The sequence below is a fragment of the Dendrobates tinctorius genome, unplaced genomic scaffold (genome assembly GCF_039654945.1).
Source record: "Dendrobates tinctorius isolate UK_male_01 unplaced genomic scaffold, ASM3965494v1 ptg000040l, whole genome shotgun sequence".
Taxonomy (NCBI): Eukaryota; Metazoa; Chordata; class Amphibia; order Anura; family Dendrobatidae; genus Dendrobates; species Dendrobates tinctorius.
The window spans coordinates 34,806,888-34,820,181 of record NW_027361708.1 but is presented as its reverse complement, the minus strand read 5'-3'; the positions used below and the strand labels follow the sequence as shown (position 1 = coordinate 34,820,181).

The window sequence follows — 13,294 nt, the reverse complement described above, 5'->3', positions numbered from 1 at the left end:
ATGAATCACCCCCTCCCGTGCTCATATACCCATCACACATCCTCCATCCCATAGTCCCATAGGCACATCTTCCCTCTTAAAGGGATCTCCGGTATGGAAGTTAGGGCAAATCCCTCAGCACTCTGATTGAGACCCCAGACTTCTATTAAAGGGATCATTGGTATGGAAGTAAGGGCAAATCCACTCTGCACTCTGGTTCTGACTCCAGGCCCCTCTTAAAGGGATTCCCAGTATGGAAGTTAGGATCGTTCCACTCAGCACTCTGGTTCTGACCCCAGGCTGATGGGATGATGTGGGATATTAATGGTAGTACGGTAGCTCTGGCTGACAGGATGATATGGGATATTAGGGGTAGTAGTCCAGTAGCTCTGGCTGACAGAATGATGTGAGATATTAGGGGTAGTTGTCCTTTGGCTCTGATCAGATGATGTGGGATACTAGTGGTAGTAGTCCGGAGGCTCTGACGGGATGATGTGGGATATTAGGGGTAGTAGTCCGGTGGCTCTGATGGGATGATGTGGGATATTAGGGGTAGTAGTCCGGTGGCTCTGGCTGATGGGATGATATGGGATATTAGGGGTAGTAGTCCGGTGGCTCTGATGGGATGATGTGGGATATTAGGGGTAGTAGTCCGGTTGCTCTGACTGGATGATGTGGGATATTAGTGGTAGTTGTCTGGTGGCTTTGACTGATGGGATGATGTGGCATATTAGTGGTAGTAGTCCATTGGCTCTGGCTGACAGGATGATGTGGGATATTAGTGGTAGTAGTCCAGTGGCTCTGGCTGACAGGATGATGTGGGATACAAGTGGTAGTAGTCCAGTGGCTCTGGCTGATGGGATGATGTGGGATATTAGGGATAGCTGTCTGGTGGCTCTTACAGGATGATGTGAGATATTAGTGGTAGCCATATGGTGGCTCTAATGGGATGATGTGGGATATTAGGGGTAGTAGTCTGGTGGCTCTGGCTGACGGGATGATGTGGGATATTAGGGGTAGTAGTCCAGTGGCTCTGACTGGATGATGTGGGATATTAGTGATAGTAGTCCGGTGGCTCTGACTGGATGATGTGGGACATTAGTGATAGTTGTCCGGTTGCTCTGGCTGATGGGATGATGTGGGATATTAGTGGTAGTAGTTTGGTGGCTCTGGTTGATGAGATGATGTGGGATATCTGGGGTAGTAGTCCGGTGGCTCTGGCTGGTTGCATGATGTGGCATATTAGGGGTAGTATTCCGGTGACTCTGACGGAATGATGTGGGATATTAGTGGTAGTAGTCTGGTAGCACTGGCTGACAGGGTGACGTGGGATATTAGGGGTAGTAGTCTGGTGGCTCTGCTGATGGGATGATGTGGGATATTAATGGTAGTAGTCCATTGGCTCTGACAGGATGATGTGGGATATTAGGGGTAGTAGTCTGGTGGCTCTGACGGGATGATATGGGATATTAGCGGTAGTAGTCGGTGGCTATGGCTGATGGGATGATGTGGCGTATTAGGGGTAGTAATCTGGTGACTCTGATGGGATGATGTGCGATATTAGTGGTAGTAGTCTGGTAGCTCTGGCTGACAACATGACATGGGATATTAGGGGTAGTAGTCTGGTGGCTCTGGCGGTCGGGATGATGTGGGATATTAGTGGTGGTAGTCCAGTGGCTCTAACGGGATGATGTGGGATATTAGGGGTAGTATTTTTGGTGGCTCTGGCTGACGGGATAATGTGGAATATTAGGGGTAGTAGTCCGGTGGCTCTGGCTGACATGATGATGTGGGATATTAGGGGTAGTAGTTCAGTGGCTCTGATGGGATGATGTGGGATATTAGGGGTTGTAGTCCAGTGGCTCTGGCTGACGAGATGATGTGGGATATTACAGTGAATGTGGCTATGCGGAGTGAGCGGGGCTATACACTCAGATATATATATAGATAGATATAATCATTATAATTTGTTATAACTAACCGTAGTTAGTTACTATGCCCGGGCAACGCCGGGCTCTTCAGCTAGTTAATAAAAAAAAGAAATGTCAGTTAATTGCAAAAAGCTACACACATGGACAAAATTGTTGGTATCCTTCTGTTAAAGTGAGAAAAACCCACAAGAGTCATTGAAACAACTTCAAACAGGCAAAAGTAATTTTCAATTTAAATTTATTGAATTTCAACTAATGAAGATCAGGCATTGCTTTTTAACTGTGGCACAACAGAAAAAAATTAATAATGAAAATGGCCTGAATACAAATAATGGTACTCTTATCTTAACTCAATATGTTGTTGCACAACCTTTTGAGGCAATCACTGCAAAAAATGATTTCCGTAACTCTCAATGAGACTTCTGCACCTCCCCAGTGGTATTATGGCCCACTTCTTGTGAACAAACTGCTCCAGCTGTCTCAGGTGTGAAGTTGCCTTCTCCAGACTGCATGTCTCAGCACCTTCCACAGATGTCCAAAAGGACAAGGCACAGAGAAGGCATTTCAGAATAGTCCAATGTTTTGCTCATAGCCATTCTTGAATGTTTTGGTTGACCTATGACTGGAGACTCAGACGAAACCTTCTGACAGTGGGCACCAAATTTTGCTCCAGAATGCCTGGATAGTCTTGAAATTTCATTATACCCTTCAAAGGTTCAAGACACTGTGCGCCAAATACTTAGCTATAAAATATGAACTGGGGTATAAGTTGATATGTATGGAAAATAGGAGCATATTCACACTGGGTATTAAACAGACAAAACCTAAGACAGTTTAATGGCCAGTGTTAACATGCTCCTGTTGGGCATGCATATCAACTTGTACTCCAGTTCTTTTTTTTCAGCTATATTTAAGGTTTCTTCCCTCAGTGCAAGTAACAGCATGGCCTCCCTTTCTTTGAGCTGGACATTACGTTTATTTAGCTTGCCATTTGCTGGGTATCCATATTTGAGGCACGGTTCTGCTCGGCCCTTATTCACATTAACATCACTTTGACACATGGTACGGTTTTAATACTAGATGTTAGAACAATCCCAATTTGGGTACACCGTGACGCTGGCGAGATGGCTTTAACATTTTTTTTTATAAAAAATGGTGTTTACTAAGTACTCTATGCTATTTATATGCACTAATGCTTTTACTTATTGACTTACTGTAGGGCTTATGTTAATTTTGTTCCTGTCTTAGATTTTGACCATGTGCCAGATTTAGCAAAGTAGCCCCAAAACATAAGCGAGCATTCTCCATGTTTGATTTTTGCATCTGTGAACATAGAGCTGAGGTGATTTGGCAGAAATAACTAGTTTTGTCGCATCTGTCTGAAGACCATTTTCTCAAAAGTTTTGTGGCTTTTCAATAATATGCATTTTGGCAAATTCTAGTCTCACTTTTTCTGATTTGCTTTCAACAGTGGGTTTCTCCTCAGTCATCTGCCATAAGGAATCCCATCAGGAATTATTAACAGAGAATTGGACTTACTTCTATATAACCATATCAGAAGTGAGAGGATATAATATTAAATCCTGTAAAGGTATAAAGTGCATGCACATAAAAAAAATTGCACCAAGCCCTTTCCCAAAAATAAGTTAATTTATCAATAGCATATCGCTGTATTCCCCAGGGAGTCCTCATTGGTTCAGACTCTGACACCAAGAGAAAACATCGGCCCAATAAAGTGGATTAACTGAATCTATTGCACATTGCCCTCTCACATGAAAAGGATTCTTTGTGTACAATGTATCCAAACCTAAACTCACAGGAAATCCTCTAAACTAATATTGTGGCAAATTTTAAAACGCCAATCTGCACTGTCGGTTTGACCTACTGTCTATTATATAGATAAAATAATACACTGCCTATCCTGACAGCTCCTATTGTAAAGGAGGAGGAGTGATTTAGTGTCTGTGGAGAGATCACCTCTGTTCTCATCCATTCATTTCACACACCTCCCCTTAAGCATACACTGCTCTTTAAATTTATTCAGGGACTAATAGAGCATAACTAACACTGGTACTTGACCATGTTAATACAGTGCCTACAGTCCCTAACAACTATGTTATATCACCTCAACGTGTTGCAACGGCCGCCTAGATGGAAGACTGTATTGTCTCAAGATATGACTGTGCAGCTTGCCATTCAGCACAGACACTGAGCAGCGTGTGCTACCACTGTGCAGTGTCTCACCGTGTACTCCTATGTCTTATGCCATTACAACTTTTCCCAACTTTTCACTGAGGTCAGCTCTCGCGCTGACCTCAGTGAGTTGAACTGAGTTCATTGGCTGTGAACTACCAGGACCTTTCTGATGGCACTGCTAACGTAAGAACTTTCTCACGTTCGCAGTGACATCAGTCAGGTCATAGGAGTTCACCGCAAGATACTGAGCAGCGGTAGCACATGATGCTCAGTGTCTCTGCTGGATGAAACACTGCATAGTTGCCTCATAAAGCAATGCAGCCTGCCATCTACATGTAGCAGAACTAGACCCATCAAGGAACAAATGGATTATTATTTTTTCAGGGGACAGGTAAGGAATATTGTGGTTTATTATTTTAATTCTGTTAAAAGACAAAGAAAAGGGCAAAACACTGTCGTCTGACACCATGCATTTTATGTCCACACACAATTGTCAGTCAAGAGGATCCAAAGTTATGGGGCTTGAGACTGTCCACCCGGACATCAGGGGTGGTAATATCACTTTAGAATTACTTAGATGTGAGTCTAAGTGGATTTTCAACCTTACCGACCTCTATTCTATATTGTTTGCGGTCCTTATGGATATTCCGTTATAAACAGCATACCATCCTTCTACTTGAGCTATGCCTTTGTGTGAGTTCATATTTCATGTTTGATCTCCTCTGACTCCTTCAAGTCTCTTTCATTTATGGCATAGTATCCATGTTGCCACTATTATGTCAATGGTTCTCTTGCAGACTGGTTTTGTGCATCTATTTCTGCGGCCCCTTTCTAAGGGCTGGCTTGATATTTAACATTGTTTGCAAATATATAGTCTGGTTAAATTAAAATTTTACATAAAGTCATTAATAAATATATTTCTTTTTTGGACTTTGCAAGATAGCTACTGTCTCAATTGTTTATTTATTGGGATCTCAGAAACCATGCGTCAAATCATGAACCTTGTATTGTGTTGATTGCTATGATGTCTACTTATTGGGTTCATACTGTTACCATTCAATTATGCCTCTATTTTGGAAATATGGAACCTTGGGATGGTACCATGACTTTATGCATCAATGTCTTTAAGTCTTCTTTATTTGGCAGCAACTGATTTGCCTCAATTACTATTGTATAGTGTATTTATTACATTCTATGATTCTATGATTCTATGAATTCTGTTAAAAGACCATGGCTTCTGTTGACTGGGCAATGACGTGAGTATTCATTAAAGTAGTCTGTGTCATGCTTTCAATTAAACAACTTTATTCTTGCTGTGTGTTTATTTACAATTTATAGGATTAGTAATGGATAAGTGTGTTATAGATGCCTCTCCATTACTAACCCATGGGCTTGATGTCACCAGACAATACAAAGGTGACATCAAGCCCACAAATAAGAACCCCAATTTCCACCACGACAGGGCAAGTGAGAAGAGGTGGGAAAAGCACGAGAAATGGTGCATCTTATAGATGCGCCTTTTCTTAGGTGGCTGTGGGCTGCTAATTTTAGGCTGGGGGGGCAATATCCATGGCCCCTTATCAGCTTGGGAATACCAGCACCATCTGTCAACTTTAGCTTGGCTGGTTGTTGAAAATTGGGGGACCCCATGGCATATTTTTTCATTATTTATTTAAACAACTAAAAAAGGCAGCATTTGAACCCCTCTATTCTTGATAACTATCCTTGCTGAAGCTGACAGCTGAGAGTTGCAGCCCGCAACTGTCAGTTTTGTCTGGCTGGTAATAAAAAATACAGGAGAACCCCAAGTAATTTTTTTTAAAATATATTTATTTATAGCGCAGCCGGTGGTTGATAAATACTCCCGTCAGTCGCCGCCTGCCCTCCCTCTTAATAGTTGAATACAACTCTCAACATTGTCCCCTGCTAGCACTGATGCAGCGCAAACAGGGGACCATGATGTGAGCTGTCTTCACTTCAGCACCTAGCGTGAACAGTACCGCTGATTCCCAGTCACCAGTACATGTCACAGTGATGTCACAGGGATGTCATCTGTGTGTCATCCATGTGTAATCAGTGTGCGTGTGTCCCTGGGCTACAGCGACAGTGTGGAGTCAGACCGCAGCTTCTTATTGATCCTAGTCTGGCGCTGAGAAGAAGCACTTCTCCTTCATTATAAATGTGTTTATTCCTTCTAGCAGAACAGGGGTTAATCGGCCATGTTAGAAATCTCTGTGCTCACAGCTGTGCTCGGTTTGCTCCTTTTCCCTTTATAATCTGGACTCTGATACAAATCCTTGCCAGAGCTAGCTTTATTGCTGCGTGGCTAACGGACGGAGAGTAGTTCTTATAAGAAGGAGAGTTGCAGGAGTTATTAGTGACTGTTGCTTGGTTAGTATGCATGGTAATTCCTTATCCTTCTCTATTTAGGTTTATTCCCCTACCTTCACATCCCGGTGCATTCCTCTGTTATATGTGAGTGAATATTTTGTATGCTTGGAGTTTTCTGTTAACCATTGTTTGTGTGGCCTTGTTTGTCAGGTTGGTGTACTACTGTGCAAAGTAGCACCCCTCTTCCCTTGGTGTGGGAACAGAATACAAGGAGGGCTAACTCAGGAGATAAGACAAGGGCAGAAGCCCCAGCATCTTCACCTTTGGAAGTATCTTGGGGTGTAGGATGAGCTAGGGTACCCCCTATTGTTAGGGACAGGGAAGGAGCTCCTGGTCCTGGGTCACCCCAACAGCTGTGCCATGACAGCATGTGTGTGGGACATTTTGCGGCCCGTGCTGCTACCGGAAACACTGACATTAGAAGGAGCGCTTATTGAACTCAGTCATTTACCAAACTTTGGCTGACTTTTGCTGATTTTTAGGAATAATGCTAGGGAATCCGAACATGAATCCGAATGAGTTATGTTCATGCTGAATTTGAGATCAGTGAACATTTTCCGAACGAATTCGCTCATCTCTAGTGGAAAGAAGGATCGGGCAGTTTTTATTTTCATCACTCTATCCTTTTGTTTTCAGGGGAGATAAGTCACTGCCAGATATGCTTGGCATTGGCTATTTCCTTTCTCCCAGTTGAAAATAAATAAAAGCTCAACTGAGCCAGAAGCTCAAGTGTATGGGGAAGTCGAAAGAGGCAACTGTCAAAGAAAGAGTAATCTCACCTGGATCTTAATCTCTCCTATTGCTAGGAAATTACTTACTTTTCTCTAAAAAATGCTCACCCTTGGCTTTTTCATGTGGATTTCAGCATGTATTCTATATCAAAATCTCCAAAAGAGATAGTCATAAACAGCTTACCATTGTTTTAAATATGAGATCCGGTTTGCTGTTCAAATGACTATAGATTTTTCCAGTTAGCAGGTAGATTTCAAAATCCCTTCAATAATTGAAATCTGCAGCTGGTAGCCACATATGAAATAGCCCCATTGACTATGACTTGTGGAATTTGTCAGTTAAATCTTGAAATTTAGGTCAACTTCAGATTTTTGTTGCAAATTCTGCTAAAAATACTCAAAGGATTTTATGTAAAAACACTCCATGTGGATGAATTCTTTGAAGTGATAAAGCATGTTTAATCACATCACTGAATGTGGATACTTAAAAAAAATACTTCAATTAAAACTATTTCTGAGCAGTAAGAGTTTGACTAATTTGCAACTCCCACGAAAAGTACTTATGTCTTTACAAGGCATCAGCTGGACATGTCTAAGCATAGTGAACTCTCTGTAGCTTTCCATTATTGCTTCTCAAGCAGCTGAAAGGACTTAAACAAGTGTAAAGACTGCAGAACCAGCTGGTGCCTATTCTAAAACTTAAAATTACTGCCAACAATATTTTTCGGCTGAAAGACTGATTTTGACAATAACTTTCATCATGAACAAGTCATTAAATCACAACTTAGATAGCCTTAAAGGGAGATTTTCAGATTTCCTAATTAAAGTCATGACAAACCAATTACAGATTACATGACGGAAATAAAGTTATAAAACTGTCTAAGAAAAAGTGTCATTAAAATCTTTCTACTGAAATCCCTAAATTGGTTATGTGCCCAGCAAATATAAAGTTAGAATGGAAGTTACTTCCTCCAATAAAGCTTTAGAATCTGATCATATCAAGAAGAGAATAAACATTTCTTTTATCCCAAAATTTGCAACATTTCTGCAATAGTTAATATAGTTAAAACACTTTCACTTTCAACTTAATATTTACTATGGGCCCAATTTTCTGCTGCTTTTGTACATTTTTTGCTGTGTTTTAGTCATTTTTAGATTTGACCCAAATTCTTCTTTTAATTAACTTTTTTATGTGTTTCCTTTTATTTGCCAATGTGGCCCCTTTTTTTGTTTTCTAAAAATTTGCAAACAATTAATTGATTGTGAGTGTGACTAGAAATGGGCGAACCCGATCAGTAAAGTTCAGGGTAACACCTACTGTACGGGGACTTTTCCAGGAAGTCGGTGTTACTGTTTGGGTTCAGCACCACAAACACCAGGTGTTTCTCCCACTGTCATCCGGTCACATCTGACAGCGTGACAACTGCAGATCTGACTGGCGTTAATAATCTTACCTGATCAGAGGCAGTGATTGCCACGCTGTCATGCAGATGACAGCAAGACAAAAAATGGATTTTCAGTACTGTTCTGGTACCCAAACTGATATTTTTTTAACTGTTCTGCCGAATCTGCTGGACCTGTACATCCAGGGGTTTGCCTATCACTAATTGCGACTTTTTAACCCCTTCACTACCAAGGGTGGTTTGCACGTTAACTCCCGGGCCAATTTTTACAATTCTGACCACTGTACCTTTATGAGGTCATAACTCTGGAACGCTTCCATGGATCCCGGTGATTCTGACATTGTTTTCTCGTGACATATTGTACTTCATGTTAGTGGTAAAATTGCATTCAAATAACTTGTGTTTATTTGTGAAAAAAACAGAAATTTGGCAAACATTTTTAAAATTTCGCAATTTTCCAACTTTGAATTTTTATGCCCTTAAATCACAGCGATACGGCACACAAAAAACTTAATACATAACATTTCCCATATGTTTACTTTACATCAGCACAATTTTGGAACCAAAATTTTTTTTGTTAGGAAGTTATAAGGGTTAAAAATTGACCAGCGATTTCTCATTTTTGCAACACCATTTTATTTTTAGGGACCACATCACATTTGAAGCCACTTTGAGGGGTCTATATGATAGAAAATACCCAAAAGTGACACCATTCTAAAAACTGCACCCCTTAAGGTGCTTAAAACCACATTCAAGAAGTTTATTAACCCTTTAGGTGCGTCACAGGAATTTTTTGAATATTAAAAAAAAAATGAACATTTAACTTTTTTTCACAAAAAAAATACTTCAGGTTCAATTTTCTTTATTTTACCAAGGGTAACAGGAGAAATTGGACTGCAAAAGTTATTGTGCAATTTGTCCTCAGTACGCTGATACCTGATATGTGGGGGGAACTACTGTTTCGGCGCATGGCAGACCTCAGTAGGGAAGGAGCGCCGTTTGACTTTTTCAATGCAAAATTGGCTGGAATTCAGATCGGACGCCATGTCGCGTTTGGAAAGCCCCTGCTGTACCTAAACAGTGGAAACCCCCCCAAGTGACCCCATTTTGGAAACTAGACCCCCCAAGGAACTTATCTAGATATGTGGTGAAAACTTTGAACCCACAAGGGCTTCACAGAAGTTTATAACGTACAGCGGTACAATTAAAAAATCATATTTTTTCCACAAAAATGATCTTTTCACCCCCAATTTTTATTTTTCCAAGGGTAACAGGACCCTAAAAGTTATTGTGCAATTTGTCCTGAGTACGCTGATACCCCATATGTGGGTGTAAATGACTATTTGGGCGCATAGCAGAGCTCGGAAGGGAAGCAGCGCCATTTGACGTTTTTGGCTAGAATTGAGATCGAACACCATGTCGCGATTGGAAAACCCCTGATGTACCAAAACAGTGGAAACCCCCCACAAATGACACCATCTTGGAATCTAGACCCCCCAAGGAACTTATCTAGATGTGTGGTGAGAACTTTGAACCCCCAAGGGCTTCACAGAAGTTTATAACGTACAGCGGTACAATTAAAAAATCATATTTTTTCCACAAAAATGATCTTTTCACCCTCAATTCTTATTTTTCCAAAAGTAACAGGACCCTAAAAGATATTGTGCAATTTATCCTGAGTGTGCTGATAACCCACATGTGGGGGTAAACCACTATTTGGGCACATGGCAGAGCTCGGAAGGGAAGCAGCGTCATTTGACGTTTTTGGCTGGAATTGAGATCGGACACCATGTCACGTTAGGAAAGCCCCTGATGTACCAAATCAGTAGAAACCCCCCACAAATGACACCATTTTGGAAACTAGACCCCCCAAGGAACTTATCTAGATGTGTGGTGAGCACTTTGAACCCCCCAGTGCTTCACTGAAGCTTATAACGTCCGGGCGTGAAAATAAAAAAATCGTATTTTTTCAACAAGCATCATCTTTTAGTCCCCATTTTTTTATTTTCCCAAGGGTAACAGGAGAAATTAGACCCCAAAAGTTGTTGTCCAATTTGTCCTGAGTACGCTGACACCCCATATGTGGGAGAAAACTACTGTATGGGGACACGTCGGGGCTCGGAAGGGAAGTAGTGACGTTTTGGAATGCAGACTTTGATGGAATGGTCTGCGGGTGTCATGTTGCCTTTGGAGAGCCCCTAATGTACCTAAACAGTGGAAACCCCCCACAAATGACCCCATTTTGGAAACTAGACCCCCTAAGGAACTTATCTAGATGTGTGGTGAGCACTTTGAACCCCCAAGGGCTTCACAGAAGTTTATAATGCCCAGGCATGAAAATAAAAAATCATATTTTTTCCACAAACATGATCAATTAGTCTCCAATTTTTTTATTTTCCCAAGGGTAACAGGAGAAATTGGACCCCAAAAGTTGTTGTCCAATTTGTCCTGAGTACGCTGATACCTCATATGTGGGAGAAAACTACTGTATGGGCACACGTCGGGGCTCGGAAGGGAAGTAGTGACGTTTTGGAATGCAGACTTTGATGGCATGGTCTGCGGGTGTCATGTTGCTTTTGGAGAGCCCCTGATGTACCTAAACAGTGAAAACCCCCCACAAGTGACCCCATTTTGTAAACTAGACCCCCTAATGAACTTATCTAGATGTGTGGTGAGCACTTTGAACCCCCCCAGTGCATCACAGAAGTTTACAACGACCGGGCGTGAAAATAAAAATATCATATTTTTTCAACAAATATCATCTTTTAGTCCCCATTTTTTTTATTTTCCCAAGGGTAACAGGAGAAATTGGACCCCAAAAGTTGTTGTCCAATTTGTCCTGAGTACGCTGATACCTCATATGTGGGAGAAAACTACTGTATGGGCACACGTCGGGGCTCGGAAGGGAAGTAGTGACGTTTTGGAATGCAGACTTTGATGGATTGGTCTGCGGTTGTCATGTGCGTTTGGAGAGCCCCTAATGTACCTAAACTATTGAAACTCCCCACAAGTGACCTCATTTTGGAAACTAGACCCCCCACGGAACTTATCTAGATGTGTGGAGAGCACTTTGAACCCCCAAGTGCTTCACAGAAGTTTATAACGCCTGGGCGTGAAAATAAAAAAAACATTTTTTTCCGCAAAATTATACTTTTGCCCCCAATTTTTTATTTTCCTAAGGGTAACAGAAGAAATTGGACCCCAAAAGTTGTTTTGTAATTTGTCCTGAGTAGGCTGATACCCTACATGTGGGAGTAAAAACACTGTTTGGGCGCATGGCAGAGCTTGGAAGGGAAGGAGCACCATTTGACTTTTTCAACGCAGAATTGGCTGGAATTGAGATCAGACGCCATGTTGCCTTTGGAGAGCACCTGATGTGCCCTAACAGTGGAAACTCCCCAATTATAACTCCAACCCTAACCCCAAGACACCCCTAACCCTAATCTGAGCCCTAACCCTAGCCCTAACCCTAGCCCTAACCCTAGCCCTAACCCTAGCCCTAACCCTAACCCTAGCCCTAACCCTAACCCTAACCCTAGCCCTAACCCTACCCTAACCCTAACCCTAATGGGAAAATGGAAATAAATACATTTTCTTTTAGTTTTATTATTTTTTCCCTAACTAAGGGGGTGATAACGGGGGGTTTGATTTACTATTTATGGTGGTTTTTATGTTTGGCAGCTGTCAGACGCTAAAAGACACTTTTTATTGTAAAAATAGTTTTTGCATCACCACATATTGTGAGCTATAATTTTTCCGTATTTTGACCCACTGAGTCATGTGAGGTCTTATTTTTTGCGGGACGAGTTGACGTTTTCATTGGCACCATTTTCGGGCACGTGACATGTTTTGATCGCTTTTTATTCCGATTTTTGGGATGCAGAATGAACAAAAACCATCGTTTCATGAACTTCTTTTGGGGGGTGCGTTTACACCGTTCCGCGTGCGGTAAAATTGATAAAGCGGTTTTATTCTCCGGGTCGGTACAGCGATATCTCATTTAGGTCGTTTTTTTTATGTTTTGTCGGTTTTTTGCAATGAAAACAATTTTATATAAAAAATAATTATTTTTGCATCGCTTTATTCTGCGAGCTATAACTTTTTCATTTTTTTGCGGATGACACTGTATGGCAGCTCGTTTTTTGCGGGACAAGATGACGTTTTCAGCGGTACCATGGATATTTATATGCATCTTTTTGATTGCGCGTTATTGCACTTTTTGTTCAGTGGTATGATAATAAATCATTATTTTTTGCTTCGTTTTTTATTTTTATTTTTTAAGGGGTTTGCTAAAGGGGTTAACTAATGGGGCAGTTTTATAGGGCGGGTCACTACGGACGCGGCAATACCAAATATGTGTACTTTTATTGTTTTTGTTTTTTTTTATTTTGAAAAAATGGATTTATTGGGGAATATTTTTTTTTTTTTTACCAATTTATTTAGCGATTTTTTTTAAATTATTTTTATCACTTTTTTTTTTTTTTTTTTACTTTATTACCTTGTCCCAGGTGGGACATCACTGTCCTGTGACAGATCGCTGATCTGTCACATCACAGATCACTGTGACAGATCAGCAATCTGTCACAGGCACTGCTGCAGACTTCCTCATGCCTGCGCTTTGCAGGCAGTGAGGAAGTCAGCTCCCTGCAGTCCCCCGAAGGCC

At 41.3% G+C, this 13,294-nt stretch overlaps 1 protein-coding gene and 1 long non-coding RNA gene across 3 annotated transcripts in view; one reads left to right on the top strand and one right to left on the bottom strand.

Annotated features, from left to right (window-relative positions):
* Positions 1-13,294, bottom strand: part of CDH23 (cadherin related 23) — a 1,761,581-nt gene that overhangs the window by 572,058 nt on the left and 1,176,229 nt on the right. The gene's annotated exons all lie outside the window — the stretch shown is intronic.
* LOC141088721 (uncharacterized) overlaps positions 1-13,294 on the top strand; it is a 400,341-nt gene that overhangs the window by 195,292 nt on the left and 191,755 nt on the right. The gene's annotated exons all lie outside the window — the stretch shown is intronic.